We start from the raw sequence: 18,476 nt of genomic DNA, 5'->3' as shown, positions 1-18,476 counted from the left end.
CGGTCTGGCAGGACACAGAAGGCTGATCACCTACTTGTCCGTAAAAAAAATCGATCAGTGATACAGATACACATCATCTGTCCCATACTCCACTAGGGGACACGGGACTTCACTTTTAAGATTACTTCATATCCCGATATAATTGTAGCAAAAAAATGGAGGTTAAAAGGAAAAACTGATTTAAACGATGAAAACCACGGACCCAGCTAGTTGTAGATAAAATATAAACCATGTCTTTTATATCCCGCGCGAAAATGTTAAACACATTATTAATATCCTTTACCTGCAATATATTATTCAAGTTTATATCTGTAAAAAAGTATTTTTACCTAGCTAATTTCGAAATGTTTATATTCAGAAACAAAATACATTTATTAGTGAAACGTAGTCGAGTTCGATTACTAATTCAATTTCGGTGATAAATTCGGTGTCAAAGATAGCCAATTAACCGGATTTTACGGCGATGGCCGATTGAATTACGTCGTCGCAACTTAAGTTCAATTTAGTCTATTACGGAAGCTCTTCGTTCGGCATCGAGAATCTAGTAGCGTAGTTAATACTTTTGCATTGCATTAATCTCGCCTAAAAGCAAATGTCACAGAAGCAACAAATTAGTGAGAGAAGATCAAGTGCATGACAATAGCAAGAGAACATTTAATTTAGTTTAGTTTTAGCACAGATAATATAATACTATACTAGGTTTTACAAAGTTTCGGAAGCACGATTAAAATTGTTTCAATAGTTTTAATGTGTTTAGTGTGGCTGAATTTTGTTCAGTGGAAATTATATAAGTTAAGTATAATAGGTAACTGACGCACGCGTATTAAAGTTATTATGATATTTGATGATATTTTGAGATGAAACCATTTGTGATCTATTTTAAACACGTGCAACTTTTTAATTAGTTGTACATTTTTATTGCGTGTGTATATATGAATGTATCACACAATCTTTCAACGTTTGTTATAAAAATATTGAAAACCTTTCTTTGAACTTTCTATTGTTGATATTTTAAAATAACATTAATTATCTATAATAAAGTGTCTATTATGTGTCAGTGTATAATTATTTAAATCATTGTTAATTACAAATTAAGATTATGGGTACATAATAGTAACAAATCAGGTTGTTTGTGTAAGAGCGAGGACCAACTGGTAGAAGAGGTTATTGTACTATACCTATGTAATTGAAGATCTAATAGAAATTAATAGTGATGACCATGGAAGAGTGTCTTTGAAACCCCGAAATTCCAACAGTATTCAAAGTTTAAAGCTTTCTTATATAAGTTAGGAAATGCAAGTCGAGTATTGCTAGCGGGAGGTACAAATAACCCATAGCGATTTTGCGAAGAGTAAACAGCACCGTGTGTAGACTGCTGGCAGTATCTATGCAAGTGTATGTTTTGTGGATCCTGCGTGTTGACATACGGTAAGCAATGAAGTGGATACTTAATAAGCAATTACTTTAAATGTAACCGGAAATTTCGCTAGCAATGTTTTGCCCTCGGAAGATCGTTGTAGAGGTAATATAATTTATGTTATAGCGTTTCGCACACTTAATTCGAATAGTGATTATTTTATACTTAGGATTATTCCCTTATTCATTCCTTAACATAATCATATTGTAGTAGTAAAAATGTATGTTATACACATTATTACTTGCATTTAAAGGAATACAAAGTTTTTTTAAATGTCCCTAGCTCAAAATCTATAATTGTTATTTATTAATTTTGCTGGTGGTTTATTAATATATTCTTATTTAGATTTTAAGTCAAGAAGGCAGAATAGTAATAAATTTATTGGATGTAATTAGTAACAAATTAAACTGTGACCATAGTAATTTGAAACTATGTAATTTATAAATGTTACCCGTTCAGCCAAGTTATTGTGTCTGTGAGAAATTTTGAAAGAATAGAAAAAATTTGATTACGAGGCGGGATTCGAACTCGCGTCTTTTTGCCAAACCGTAGCAAGGCCTAGCCTATCGGCCCTACCCGTGATCCCGCTACAGTAATCGAAGTTCTTCTACTCTTTCGGTTTTATGTGCCTAAGGGACACCCCACACCATCTATTGAGATTATTAAGAACGATCACAACCATTACGAAACATTATCTCAATGATTACAATGTCGATGGAACACGGCCTTAGTGAAATTCGAATCCCACCTCATGATCATTTTTTTCTATTCTTTCAAAATATCTCATTTATAAAGCATTTCAATGCTATAAAACTAAAAGTTAAAATATTGTGTCTACGTAAAAATTAAATTTTTGTATCGTATACGACGATGAATGATGATGTTAAATCCCACACATAGTGTATAGGTATCTATAACTAAGGCATACATTTGCAAATTGCCATTACTTTATTTAAGTTACGTGATAGGACTCCTGCGAGCACACGAAATATGTGTTGCGAAAGTAGGTACGTGATGGAGTTTGGTAATATTCATTAACGATCATGTAAATAAGCATTAGAGATTTTTATCACGTTTTTGTTGATTCAAAGCAAATTGCCCTAGTAATTCTTCATAAATTTCGAAAGTGCATCTCTTTATGTATTGAACCATACTAATAGCGACCGTGTAAACATAAATGGCTAGCCACAATCTATGTACAAAAGTTCTAATTAAAATTAATTATATATTATGTAAAAAGAGTTGGGTTCATGGTTTTGTTTGCAAGTAGACTAAGATAATATTTGAAGTAATTATGACTTTATTATAAACTTAGTAATAACATTAAACCAAAAGATAAACTACGAACGAAAATTATTTATCATAAATTTTTGAAAATCTTTTTACCCACCCTCAAGTTAACAGTGATATTTTGTGTTATATAATTCTTACAAATGTTATAAAAATGGATGTCTTTGTTTGGCAGTCTTTCGTGTCACAACAGAAATATTTTATGCTATGACCATTGTGGAGGAGAATAAAGAATGACTGATATGCAGTGGCCAAAAAGTATTTTACTGCAATGAAATACCTTATTCTCATGGACATTTCCTTTGACACGCAAACAAACTCGCAAATGAAAAGCCAGTTATTAATATAAAGTTGAAAGAGACCATGTTGTTCATTAATCAAAAGTAATTTAATATACATTCTGTTTTCAATACAATAACTATAATAAATGAGAAATATGAGATTGATTGAACAATGTAAAATACCTTTATTGAAATATATCTAAGCCTGTCCGTTTTTCATCGTTAATTCATCATCCATTTTATTACATGAATATAGCCTGCTCAAATGTTTTTTTTAAATTCCATAATCCTCGTGAGAATAGCGGTATAAAATAGCCTAACTATCTTCTTATTTCATTAGCTATCTGGCAGTAAAGGCCCCGTCCAGCCTATCAAGTGATTAGCCGGAACACACAGACACAATAAAAAAAGATGATAATATCTATCGTGTATAAATCCTTGTGCGAATAGTTGAATATAATTCATTATATTATAATTTGTTCCAGTTTAATGATTTTGTACAGGTATGTTTAATTAAAATAATGTATATTTGCAGTCTGGAAGAGATAGCAATTATTTATATTTCCGATGTACATATTATGTTGTTTATGTATTTCCTGCTACATTTTGTCTGCAATAAAATATTTCATAGATAACTAAATATCTTAGAATAGGCTTTAATATTTAAATCGAGACTTTATGAACTTGCATGCTGATATCAGTATTATTTTCAGAAACAGCAACATTTAAATGAGCAATTTATGGACTTACAGATACCATATATGTTATACAATTATCTATACCTTCGTGATTAATAATTGGTTACAATCGCATAAATATTATTTCCTTCTTTGTTAATAAGATATCCTTACTTAGCATTTAAACAAATGTTTATTTGCGAGAATCTTATCATTCATTGTTTTCATTATAACATTATACTGTAATTTCCCGCGGATTTTTTTTTAATATAAAACCTTTCTACGATATTAAAATAAAACTACTGGAATAGAATGTAGATAACAAATTTCCCTTTACGATATTCGTTCAATTAAAATGTGATTAGAGTGAATGCCCGTAGTTGAAAATGAATCGAAACATGGTGGAGTTATTAACTCGACGTTACAACCATTCAGGGCTTTGATAGTTTAACAACTTTATATACATGATTTATATTATTTAATTAAAGTAAATTATAATACGTTATTCTAAAATAATACATATGACTACAATTATTTAATTATATCTAAAATAAATAGTCCAGGATCCATCGCCCATTTTTGCACTTGATTACTATCAAGCTAATAATCCGTGAGTAGCTTTATTTTGATGAGACGCCCAATAATTCCTGTACGAAACTTTCGATTGTGGTAGCTAGCAGAGGTAGCAAGGATAAAATATGTTATATTATGTAGGACCGGGATAATGTACCGCGCAATTTGTAGGACAATATGTCTGTTAAATTACATGAATATTAACTAAGTAAAAAAAAAAAAAATCAGCTGGTTAGTAATCATCTATGATGACCTCGTTATCGATACATGTCGGAAAGAGGGGACGCTTTGATCAAACCATAGATTTTGTAGGACAAATATTTTTTCGAATAATTTAGATAATTGTCTTGATATTTAACAAAAAAAATTCAGTTAGTAATAAATATTTGAGAATCATCAAATCAACATATTTCATCCTTGCTACCTCTGTTAGCTACCACAATCGAAAGTTTCGTACAGGAAATTATTGGGCGTCTCATCAAAATAAAGCTACTCACGGATTATTAGCTTGATAGTAATCAAGTGCAAAAATGGCCGATGGATCCTGGACTAAAACCCTTCAATTATGAATCACATAAATTATTTTGTTTCCGAATTTCTGTCTTGTTGTAGTTGTATGTAGTGCTCGTAGATTAAAATCTTTTATAAACTTTGAAGATTCACTCATAGCACTCAACTTCCTAAGAAGAACTAATAGTATGAAATACCCTGTGTACAGCATTCTCTATTCAGCCTTTAAGTACTTATCGGACATTGCATAGGAGAACCTCAGTAGTGTTCAATTACAGCACCTTAGTCATCTCCAATTAATATAAACATAGTCTAAAGTGATATATACATCTCATAAATATCGTATGTTGTGTTTAGATTTGCAACGACCGAATTGTTGACCGATTCCGGTTACCTTGTTATAGAGTCTGAAAACTTATTATCAAATAATTACTACGTTTGAATCAGCTTTAAAATATGAATGTAATAAATTATCACAGAAACGCTCATGCATTAATATAACCCTCGAACTTTCCTGTAGGGAATCACAGTTTAAGTCATGTATGACTGTATTTTAACATTTTTAATATTCTACGGTCTGGTTAGAAATTTTTTACATGTCAAGCACGATGTCTGATTTCTATCTACTTCGTAATTTGACACATAAATATACGTAATTTTTTTTTGATCTAAACGTTATTTTTGATCTCCATATTAACCCAGCCTACATCATAATTAAATGCGGCAATTATAAAATTTTAATGAATATTTAACATACAATTAAATAAGCGAATGGGTTTTCTTTCTCATTTTGATTTGTATCCCAAAGATTCATCTTCGAACTTGAACTTTTTGAAGAGAAATGCCTATTCGGTTTTAATATCGTTAGTAGAGTATAGAGTAGCCGTCGCTATAGGAATGTAATATTAAAACGAGAAGGCTTAAGAAAAGGAATTCCACACAAAGTTGCTAAATGACGTTGTGAAAATTTTAATTAAGAATTTATGCAAATTTTCGACGACCCGAAAAGATTATTAAACGCAGTGTAAAGACGGTAATAACTTCAGTGCCTCGTTAAGTTTGCTGAATTTGGGAGTTAGTTAATCATGCTTTATTCAATGCAATTATCTTTCTTAATGTACATTTATTCTTAGTAAGTGAGAGACGATATCAATGTTAATTCATCTTGGCTATTAGTATGAAGAGAAAAGTTTTTGTGGTTGTTTCCATGTACCATTTTAATCAGTTAAATCTTTATGATAGGTATTTAAAGGGGTTTATAAATAAAGGGGTAGATTTTGATGAGCCATCTAGATCATGAAAGTTATTCCGATGGACCTTTTTAATAGGATTTCTTGAAGTCGCAGACTAATTGACCGATGGTCACCGTAACATAGGTCATAGATCAAAGCAAAAAGGCTCTATGCGAAATAGTCATTTAATTCCTTCCTCATTTAATTTGAGCATTTGCGTATGACTTAGATGTCTATCATTAATTGTACAAAACAAACATAATTAACAAGAACAAATATAATTAAAAAACTTGAAATCAGTGATAAATGGAGGCCTTGTGGCTAAAAACCTCTACCAGGCAACCCGTATCTATAACGTTTTATTATTTATAGGCATTGTTCACTAGGGTAACTAACCTAACTTGGCATGGTAAATCGGCATTTTCAAACGAATAATAAAATGTTTTTTATAAATGTCACCAAGACGAGCTTCTCTACGGCCGCCTTAATCTACCCGTGCTTATTGAAAAACCCTATACTTTATGATTGAGCAAATATAAGAGACTGTTCTATTCACATTTATTTCCCAGTGTTCACATAGACACATAGTTTCTTCATGAGGATAATTCAGATGTGAGATAAATACAAATTCGTTATCAGTTTCCACACGTGGATACACGTGGATTAAATAGTAATGGCGGTTAACCTCAACCGTTCCACTGGAAACCGCAATTATTTCCAACGCATTTGCATAGTTAATTTGAAGTTTTGTTAATTATTGCACGAATACATAGACTGACCGCCCGCCTTTTGACGGTTATATTTGCTGCTAGCTTGGATTTGGAACGTCAGAATAGTAAAAGAATAAGTTATTGTTTTCTAAAATTCTGTACTTTTTTGTCCTGCCCTGTAGCTGTTTTTTGTTTGATTGTGGATGACATACATAGCTTGATCTAGCTATATACCCTTTTATATAATTTAAATTATTAACATTTTCTCGCACATTAAGTAAATAACCCTTTCCGCACGTCATTATTAAAAAGTTGTAAAACTTTCCCTCACAAATATAGGCGTGATAACATAAAAGCTCAAAACCACGGCCGACAAAATGAATGTTATTTCGGAAGTCTCTCATCGGTCACGGCAGGATACGATCAGTCTTCGTTACGAAGGAGAAATTCGAAGTCACCGAACATTCATCAACCTACTCTCAACACCTTGTAGACACCTGAAAAATGAAGTAAACTCTCTTGCCTAATCCCACAGGACTTCCATAAACCAGAGAAATTACTCGCTTACATAACTTGATTTTTGCGGCCGATATAAATCTTCTGCTGTATAAACGAAAACGCAAGATTAACTTAAGATTAAATAAGATCTTCTCAAACCTTATGGGTAAAGTATGATATACTTTGCTTAGATATACAAAAATCATAATACATAAATGTACTCCTTCTTTATCGATTTGTGTTTATGCAAAAAGGTCTTTGGGAGAATCACAAAATATTAGTTATTGATGGGAATATCAATTCAATCAACATAATATGTTAACCTCTGCATGTCTTTCTACAGAACCAAACGCAGCAAATTTCAAAAAATATATATTTAACCCTGATTTAGTAGCACTCGTTTGTAAAATATTTTATGTATAAAGGCTTCTATAGAGAGTAAAGGCTATTAAAGGAACTAATAATATAGTACAGAAATAATAATCCGTTCAGATCAGACAGATTAAACGAAGCCTCGTGCATTTCGAAATTATTTTAATGGATTCCTTGAAACAGATAGCTATTCTATTAGAAAAATTATAGAAAAATGCATGAAATAACATGTGATTATATAACATAATATGACTTGTAGATTTCGCACATATTTAGTTTTAGCTACTTGAAATGTGTAAATACAATTTTTCTTTACAAAATGTTTCTACGAGTTCATAAACTTTTCAGTTTATTTATATTACACACGACACAAATAACTAGTGAAATTTCCGTAAAACTTACAAAAAATACAGTGACGTTGAAGTAGGTATAAAATATTTTGTCCCATTTTGTTTCGGGTCTCGTTTAACATATTCGTGAACGTTTGCTTTACACAGGTTTACACATTGTCCGTCATACATCAATCTGGACAAATGGGTTTAAGTAATCCATAAAGCTGCTATACAAATTTAAATAAAATACGCTCACTTTTCATATCAGAGCTTTCATTCAGGCTGGAAATATACCTATTATACATAATATATCATATTTATTATTGACTGATTATATCTTGGGCCTTGAACGGTGGGTGGGATATTCGTTATATCTTTATGCAGAAACAGTTGATCAACTTTTTGATTTCCATTCGAGTGAATCTGCGGTATCCAGTCAGCAATTAATTATTAAGTATGATTCTTTCGCTTAATTGAGTAAAGATGTATCTATATATATCATGTACCTCACATTCTCGGAAAAGATAAAATACACTGTATGTTTTGATCCCCATTTACTGAGACGTAACATGTCTCATGATGTTGGTTTCATTAATAAGATCCTTCATTATTCGTATAGCCTGTGGGTGCTGAAGACCTATTAACATCGTGCTCTCAGGAAAATTAAGAAAACATTTCTTAACAAAAGTTATAATATAAAATGCATGCTTACAGGCGTTTGTGCATGTTTTATATAAACTTACTTTAGCTTTAAGTTTAAAATGCGAAAATTCTTATTTTATATTGAGTTTTCGTAATAGAATCGTTTAGTAAGGATGCTGAAAGCAGGCATTGCATGTGCTGATAGAGTGCAAGCAAACATGTTAAAAGCCGAAACCACCCACGTGAAAATGGCCTGTGAAAGGTTGGGGTTTGAAACAAATCAAGTGAAATTTCTCACGTTGAATTCTTATATGGATGATATTATTATATAATAAGGTCGTCAAGAAAATTGTATTGTATTTAGTACAAAAAATATAATACTGTGAATTAATGTGTACCTTTTTTACGTGTGGAAAACTAATATTGCAATAGATAGACTACCATTAAAATATTTATTTTCTGGTCATATTATTTCAAATAAATTTTAATAGCGTGTCACGAAAAATATTGAACAGATTTTGTACTTAAAGCTTAACCTTTCTACTCTGAAGTCTTAAACCCATTTACTAGCATAAATTTCATAGAATAATTCATTTATACCGCATTTTTTAAATTATTAAACAAACGAAAGTCTTAAACGGATCGGTGGCCGTTGATATACATTTTTCAAATATATTTTTGTTTGTTGTTTATTTGTATTAATCCTACTGGCTTTAGATAACCTAAGTAAGGTGGAACAATCGTAAAACGCTATAATGACTTCAATAACATACAGCGCTTTTACGTAGTCGAATTAAGAAGTCCAAATAGTGGTATGAGATCTACAGATACATGACATTATACGTTTGAATGTCTAACTTTCGCTGAGTTTGTATCGAAGTCATTTAACTTTGTACGATCACACGTAAAACTTCGTATGTACATGTCAAATTTGTATTTGTAATAAAATTTGAACGTTTTAATTGCATACATATGTAAGTTCGACCACAAATATAGTATTCTAAAAATAATGAAATTAAAACATACATTGAAAAAAAATGGGTATGATTTTGTCAATATGTTTTGTTGAGTATACATTGATTGCTGTTATAAAAATGTGATATTTCATAGACTATAATGTATCGTAATCTTGAGCAAAGAAAATTAAAATTTCATCCTCGAGCAAGATGCAGCTGCGCTTTAATGTCAACTCATGAAGAGGTAAATGGAAGGAAAAGCTTTTCTTCGCCTTGTGCCATGCTGCCCGAGAACCTTTATTGTATGCTTTCATAATCATTTTGATTGAAAATCCATGTAAAAATCGGTATGTAATAAGAAAAATTTAAGCTTTTTTTAATATATGTAACCAGTATGATGTTACTATGCTATTATATTTACTAAAAATATATGCTTCCTGAAAGATCCAAAGGTAGTATTTGACAGTCTTCTATCATGTAGGGGAGCCCAAGATGCTAAATGTGTATTTACTCGAGCGTTTCAGAAACCTATTGGAATTCGCAGATTATGCGATAGCAAGAAAAAAAGTCCTATAGTGTTTTCAATTTCAGCGGTGGAAAAAGGTTTTTGATTTTTTTTTTTAATTATAAAAGAAAAACAGGGCTGTGGAAATACTCAAGCACGTAAGATTTTGATATTTTGAATGCTCTGGCATATCACTGAAATAAAATATAACTTATACTTACGATTTATGTGGTAATTTCGTGGCTACGAATAAAAGGTAAAATATAAAAAAATATGACTCGAGCGCGTCAGAGAAAGATATTACGGGTTATTTACAACACAAAAAATCCAAATTTCGCTAATCTGACAATTTGAGCGTAACCTTAGAGAATTATCGATATTTTTTTATTTCCTGCGGCTCCTGTAGGCGCACCCACCAATATCAACTGCCCATACTTTCTGGAGGTACTTATTAATAGGTAAGGTACCTTCCCTTATAATAATCTGACGCGCTCGAGTACATCCCAAAATCCCCTCTTGGGCTCCCCTACATTTCTTCTCTATTTACCTACATGCTATTTTTATAGTACTTCACTGTACTACCTGTAGTACTGTCATAAATATTACAACAAAATGGTTTTTCTCCGACTTTATTCCACTAATCACAAAAAATGTTTGAGAGAAATGGAAAAGTAATGAAAGATTCCTCGTACCTCAAAGCGGTACTGATTTTACTCGCTCACTTTGGTATTAATTGCTGTTATTTGGATCCAAAAGGCTTTGCACTGGAAATTCTGCAGGTGTGGTATCAGAGATTGCTGATTGGAATGTCCTGTCTTGTACTTCAAAGTAAACTACTGGAATAAGCACTACGTGCTATTTTGTTATTAAGCTTTTGGTATGGAGCAAATATATGTGTGAGTAACATACATTAAATGGAAGTGTAATATTTAAGATGTATTCGGGACATGAAATTAACATGTTTAATATTAATAATATTTTAACAATTTCATAATAACTTTCTAAAGAAAAATAAATATCGTAATTATCAAATCATCTTTAAAATGTTTTTTTCCGGTGTGACCTTATTTTTTCTGAATTTACCTCTATGTTGAAATGAGCGAAACCTCTAGATGAAACCTCTAGATGCAGCGCTGAATAAATTTATAATTTAATATTTGAAAGTTAAATCCCAACAGTGGCGATATAAATTACAGTTCAGTCTTTTTTCAATAAAATAAAGTCGCATTTGGTCTCATACAAAGCCGACTCAGAATGACTGTGATACAGGGCTTTAGCAGTTGACAAAGAACCCCTTCATGAGTTTTATAGTCCGCTAAGAGTTGAAATGTGTCTAATATATCATGAAATGTGTGTATTACTAAAATTTATTATACACTTTATCACGAAAATCGGGTCCCTTACTAGGGCTGTTGTTTTTAATGTTGATAAAGTTTTTAGTATTTCGATGTCGTTGATTTTGTGTTTGTTTTCCGATCAATACTTTTAACTGCATTGAATGAACAATGTAAAAGATGTTACTATTTATGATATTATAAAACGTGGAAACGAGTTTGCTAAGCTTGTATGATGTGATGTATGACTAAAAGAAATCCATGAAGTATCACACCCCCACAGAAAACCGGCGTGAAATAGTGGCATGCCACTGTGTTTCGATCAATCAATCAAAAACTCTTTATTGCGCACCTTTACAAGAAGAGTACAAACAGGAAATAAATAACATCAGCAGTATGAAGAGCACAACAGGCTGTTTCGTACGGTGAGTGGGGTAGCCGGGGGTCCATTACCTTCTCCTTATCCGTCCCAGTCCATTCCTTCTTTCCAGTCCTTAATCCTTTCCCTTTCCTTTACCCCTTAAAAGCGGACAGAAGCACTACCTCTCCGAATGTTCATGGGCAGTGGTGATCATCTTACCATCAGGCGAACGACCAACTCAGTTGCCCGCTATAACATAAAAAAATAGTTTGTGATAAAATATTGGTTGATTAGGAACTATATAAGATAGGTTAAAAATTTAATAAATATTTACTCCTTTATCGGATACATGATAGTGGCCCTGAGTCATGTTTTAAGATCTGAATATTTAATGAATTGTATCCGAAAGCATCGAGATCTAAAAACGTTTCATACATTTATAAGCCTTAGAAAATAAAATCGGATATATTTTAAGTTCACTTGGTTTTTACGTAAAGCTTTGACAAACATTATCACGCAAATAATAATTAGCTCATTTGTTTTACATAGGTAAGTACATAATATAAAAGAAATCCGTGTAATTAACATCCCTTATAACTAAATAACGAAGTAATGGATTTTAATGATTTTTGTTTTGTTGGATTTACCTTCTCCTGGCTTATTAAAATAGAGACGAAGGGCCTATGCCGGCCGAATCGGAACGAGCATCAAGTATAATATGCGAAAATACTATATGCTCTTCTTTCCAATTGTATCAAGTGGGCAGTGGCTCATTTCAACCATAGTTACAATATTATATTCCCATCACGTTTTTCAGCGTGTTCGTAAGTCGGGTTCAAGTCGGATATGACGAGGATAACCCAATTGTAAGTGTTCGGAAAACGGAAATAAAACACTAGAAACGCTTACAAGTGTACACGGTGCTGTCAAGGGTCTCGTTGTCACCATATTCAATATCTGACAGGCAAATATATTCGCATATATAATTTAGTTGACTATTCGTTTTTCATATAAAAGAGTAAGGTTAGTTTGGGTTAAAGATGGTATTGTAGATTTAACGTATGAACTGATTCACTGATGATATCGCCTAGTGAATTTTCAATATTCACAATGAGTGTGTCACAATATAATATAAATCTATTAAGATACGACGCAAACGAATATATATTAAATAAAACTAATAGTTTATTTTATATCAGAATAAACTTTTGAGTAAATATATAAACAAAAGATACATTGAATGAGTTTTTCTTATAAATTATCATTACGTAAAATAGATATTTTTGACTTTATTTATATGTGTCCTTGTAAGTACCACGGGTGAAGCCGGGCGGACCACTTGTTGTTAAATATATAATATGTATTACACAATTTATATTTTCTTTAATCTGTAATTTACATTTTTCAATGTAGAGTTATATGATAGCTTTTGTTGAACTAAAATACTTCTCACGCTTCAAAACTCGAACATAAAAGAAACTGATTAAAGTCATGAATCAGGGAAGCCCCTAACAAGGACAGTAGGCCTATACCGCGTTTTCATTTGTTTTCAGCAATGCGTGTAATGGAAACAATGACTAGACATAACGAGAATATTTCCGTTTTGTATGTAAATCGCGATTTCTTTTAGCCCTTCTCCATATAGATTTTTTAATAACGTACAGGTCTAAATAAATTCAGGTATAAATAAATTCAGTTTGCTCTCAAATTTCTGTAAGTTGGGATTGCTTGCGATGTAGCAGAAATTGCAAAATTATGCGACCGCAACTACCGGGCATTAACCACGTCAGTCTATTGATATCCGCTTGGGATACGTGATAAGAATTTCTTTCCGAGTAAACAAAGGACAAACCTGTACCAAAAATACGTGACTCTAAGTCCTAATATTCGGTACCGGGCGCATCTACTAAATTGGAAAAGAAAATAATGTCAAAAAAAACTCAACCTTACTACTATAAAAAGATAAAACGCCCCTCAAAGCAATTGTAGAAAAATGCTCAATTATCATTCCTTTTAAGATAATTGTTTGTGTGATTTTCTTTTAGTGGGGCCTTCGTAAAGCGTTCCGGAAATTGCGAGATAGACGCCATAAAAGTGAAATGCTTTCAAATTGAATTAATCTACTATTCCGCTGAAGGTACAGGATTTTACACGTGCAATTGATTTGAACTTTGTTTTTAAACGACGAGTTTCTGATGTATTTCCATTAAGATATTTCTGATAAAAATGTAGGTATCCAAAATATTCTGTAATAATGTTGTGTTAAAACAGTAACAAATACACGAGTTTTCCGTTGAGAATCAAATAACATTCCACTTTAGTGCGGATGCCTTCTTTCAGATGTTTACATAGTTTATTGCCTTTAACCTTATATTGAATTTCTCAAGCCTGTATTTACGCGCCATAATAGATTTCTCCGCGTGCTTGGTTTCACGATCTGTTGTAAGTATGTTTCATACTTTCTAATAAAATACAAATATTACTCTTATGAAGTATTTTGTAACAATGTTACAACTAGTAGAGTTATAGAACGCACATTAATGTTATAAAAATCAATAGACCTACAGTAAAATATTATTGTCAGTAGTTAAAAAAATCACAAGTAAATTATATATCTTCTTTTGTTTCACATCGGTACTTAAATTTTACGGTGCTTATCGTAAATTTGTGGCTCCTGCTACCAAGAGAGTAATAAAATGTTTGAAAGGGCGGCACAATACACCAAATTCAAGTAACGCGATGAAGGAACGGAGGTGTCTGTCAGCCATGCTTCCGACCCAGTTATAAAATATGAATTGTTTTTCGTGAAATCTTTTAAGAACACAGCTCTCTTTCTTTTTTTAAAGAATGACACTGAAAAATCTGGTTAGTAAATTTACTGAAGGCTTTGTAAAATATCTACATTTATTGTATTATAGCGTTAATACCAGCTGTTGAGAAATATTTCATAAAGTCTCTATAGAATTTAAATTCATTATTTATTAAAATATTAATTTTCCTGTTAACTCATACATTACCTGGAAGAGTTTGGTGTAATTTTTGTAACATAAATTATGCGCATTTTAAACATTCAAATCACAATAAGATGACCATTATCTAGATAGACTTAGGTTTAAACTTACGACCGCTGAGGAACATTTTCCTAAAACTTTTTGCTAGTAAACTTTTTCATTCATCTGTGAAACTAAAGCAAAGCGAGAGCGGATCGTTAGTCATTTATATAAGTGCTGGGTAGTTGATTCACGCCGCGTTCAATCTCATACCGGAGACGTATTAAAAGCGTGTGTAAATTTGGCGTTTAGTCGAAGTGTTTCATGTGCTTTCTACCGTAAATGGTTTTTGATTACTGAAAATTTTAGAAAAATTCTACTTATTTCCTATTATATCTGTGGATGAAACATGATAAATAATAGGAATTGTTTGCACCCAGTGAATAGATTTATAAATACTTAAATAGATATTACGAAAGTGGGTAAACCAAAATTAATATATTATTTATTTTTAAAACATTTCAATCAATGCGTCAATAACATTAATAACTTTACAAACATTGAATTAAACTGTAATATAAATCTAGTAAAGTATAAAACGTTCACTTTAGAAAGGAGAATTTAAATGACGTCGTTTCAGAAAAGCTACAATAATGCTAGTATGTCAGCGGCACATGGCTGAGCCATTCATGCGGGTCGTTACTACGTTGACGCACCGGCCGCATTAATTTCGGCCTACCTTTTCCATGCGCTGAAAATCCCCGATGCTTCGAATTTACTACCCGTTCCACGGCTTCTTCAGTAACAGCCGTATGACTCTGCAGTCTATCAAATGTAGCGATGTACAATAATATTAATTAAGAATCGGATTCGAGTTCGCTTTTACGCTACACAACGTATTCTGCAATGTTGTCTTTACAAGCTCGAATGCACATGAATTGATGGGGTAGAATCGTTTTTTAAAAATAGTTAACGAACGAATTGTTGAACATAACAAGCCTATGACTATTGTGACTTATATTATCGCAGTTTCCTCCAACGTATCATAAACAATCGTTATACGTAATACTAGTATAGTCTTATGTAGCAAACACGACAATTAACGTATATTCTATAATCATAGCTATAGACTGTAGTGGATAGTGGTGACCTTGAACTTTCAAATAGAAGATTTTTTATTTGTTCATTTATTTATTATTTATTGCACTTATTTAACAGTCGAGAGAAAGAAAAGAGACAAATGGGTAAAAGCTTACATCTAAATACAATGGGCGGTCTTATCTCTTAGAGCGATTTCTTCCAGACAACCTCGGGTACAATAGATACTATCCAAATTGGAGCAAAAATATATTAATCAGGTAATTTATAGATTGATTCTAAAAATGAAATTAACTCTCAGTATGTTTATTTATACTAATGAAATGTCCGTTATATTACTCGCATGTTAATTTAAAAAACCGATATCATTCGCCGCTCTGTTTCTATAACTTTCTTTGTGTTAGTTTTTCAAGCTACCATTTAACGTATATTCCCGTTACATATATATTTGTGAAGAAGGAACATTGCTATTTTACTGCCGTCGTTTTTAATTAGGATCCGTTTTAATTAGGAATGACTAAATTACTTTGTGCGTACGTTTCGATCTAACCTATTTGTTTTAGATCAATGCGTCAAATGAGACATTAGGATGCTGGAAACGACCTGTTCCAGTTTAACAGTGAGTAAAATTAGGCTTTTGGAAAATCAAAGAGCACAGAGAATTGCTGATAAAATTTATAACGTTAATAAATATTAAAATGATCATTGTTATAAATCAGTGATTGTAAAATCTATGTTTTAAAATTAATATAGGTACATAAATACAATTAAGCCGAGATGGTTAAGGCATGAAAGCGTAAAACTATTTATGACTCTGCTATATTTAATTTTTGTTCGTCTAAGCAACTCGAATATATTTGTTCTGTGTCGTTATAAATATAAAAATGTGATTAAATGTTAATAGGTAGGTATATATCTACAGAAAATGTTGTCGCCTTTCCCTAACACTAGCACATTAGTCGTACCAAGTTAGTCTCGGTGGGCAAAAACGTATGTGTCTAGTGGAGTTTAGAGATTGATCACCTTCTTACTCATAAAGTTATCGTTCTGAAACAGGTTTGACATATTATGCTAAGTTTAGCACTAGTTAGTGGTCCGTGCCAGCTTCACTCGTGGTACATACACTTAGTGTAGATGTAGCTTTTAGGTGAAAGAATTTTTGAAATCGGTCCAGTTGCTTTTGTGTGAAAAACATTAAAAAGTGCACATGTAAACAAATGTTTCCTTATTATAACATTAGTTTAGTATTTCAATTGTCCAATAAGTCTTAACGATCACATCAATTTGTACGTTTCTTTTTTCTCGTTTAATGTATTGTATCTCATCATCGTTTCATGGATTTGAAACAAAATAAAAAGAAAATGATGGCAATCGATACTTGCCTTTGATGCCTTTGTTTAAGTAGACAAGCTTGTATTTCTCAACGACTGTATTCTTTGCCTAATGACAACAAGTGAATGGAAATGGTTTATTTTTGAAGTGTTTTGATTTTTATTATATGTGTATTAGAACAGTATAAATGTGGAATAATATTAAACATAATGAGTTCATGCTTGATTAATTTACTTTGCTATAGACACGTATGTTGGTTACAAAGTATGAATCACTATTCATTTATAGTATTCATCAAAACAGTCGTAAAAAAGATTAAAGTATCCAATTCCAATATAGAATGAATAATCCGTGTCCTTTGGGATATTCCGTCGAGGCTCGAAGCCGTAATTATGTAAATTATGAGATGTATAACTTGCACAATCGATCCCGGATGGGTATCGAGGGTATTTTTTATATATTATCTGTTTTCGTTTACAACATAAATTTTTCTTATTTCTTGTTGGTAAGATTTATAAATACGTGCTTCTTTTATAGTATTTATTAATTGTAAGCTCTTATATGATATCATCATATAGGAATAGGTTAGTATAAAATTTGGTTAACTTCATTTAAAAGCATCTTAAAAACAAAATAATAAATGTAAAAACTTAATTTATTAGAAGTAGTTGAAGCAGTTCTGTCTCTTGCTCTACACACGTATGCAAAGCTCGTCCACATAATAATGCATATTTAAAGATACGAAACGAGGTTGCATTGCATCGTACTTCATAATTCAAAGATATCTCTCACATCCGACATGATACAAATTGAGCGGCATTAAGCCTTTACGCATTTGGTAGCGTAACAAATTTGGAAATAAAAATATGTATATGGCGATGGATTAAATTTCATTTTTCATTTCACATATTCTGAGGTAATATTTACAAAATCGTAGTTTATTAATCAAGGAAAATACTATTTTTTGCCCTCAAATCAATTGCAAAGCAAAACACAGTATTTTCTTTTAAGAAAAAACGTAACCGCCTTTTAATTGTCAGAACCAGAACAAATTTAAATGGGACCACACAGAAAGTACCAGTTTTCAAATAAATAAGAATCATAATGATCACTTTACCAAGTAAAAAGCTATTAGGTAAGTCGGTGAAAAATAAAGTAACATCTACTATATAAAAATAAGTCGGGTTTTCCTTCCTGACGCTATAACTCCAGAACGCACGAACCGATTTCCACGGTTTTGCATTCGTTGGAAAGGTCTTGGGCGTCGTGAGGTTTATAGCAAAGAAAATTCCGGAAAAATTTCAACAGAAAAGCGGGAAAAACGAAGCCATCTGGTGGCGAAACGGAGTTCGCGGGGTTTGCTAGT

Source organism: Zerene cesonia, chromosome 5 (genome assembly GCF_012273895.1).
Source record: "Zerene cesonia ecotype Mississippi chromosome 5, Zerene_cesonia_1.1, whole genome shotgun sequence".
Classification (NCBI taxonomy): domain Eukaryota; kingdom Metazoa; phylum Arthropoda; class Insecta; order Lepidoptera; family Pieridae; genus Zerene; species Zerene cesonia.
Note: the sequence above shows the minus strand (reverse complement) of the source record.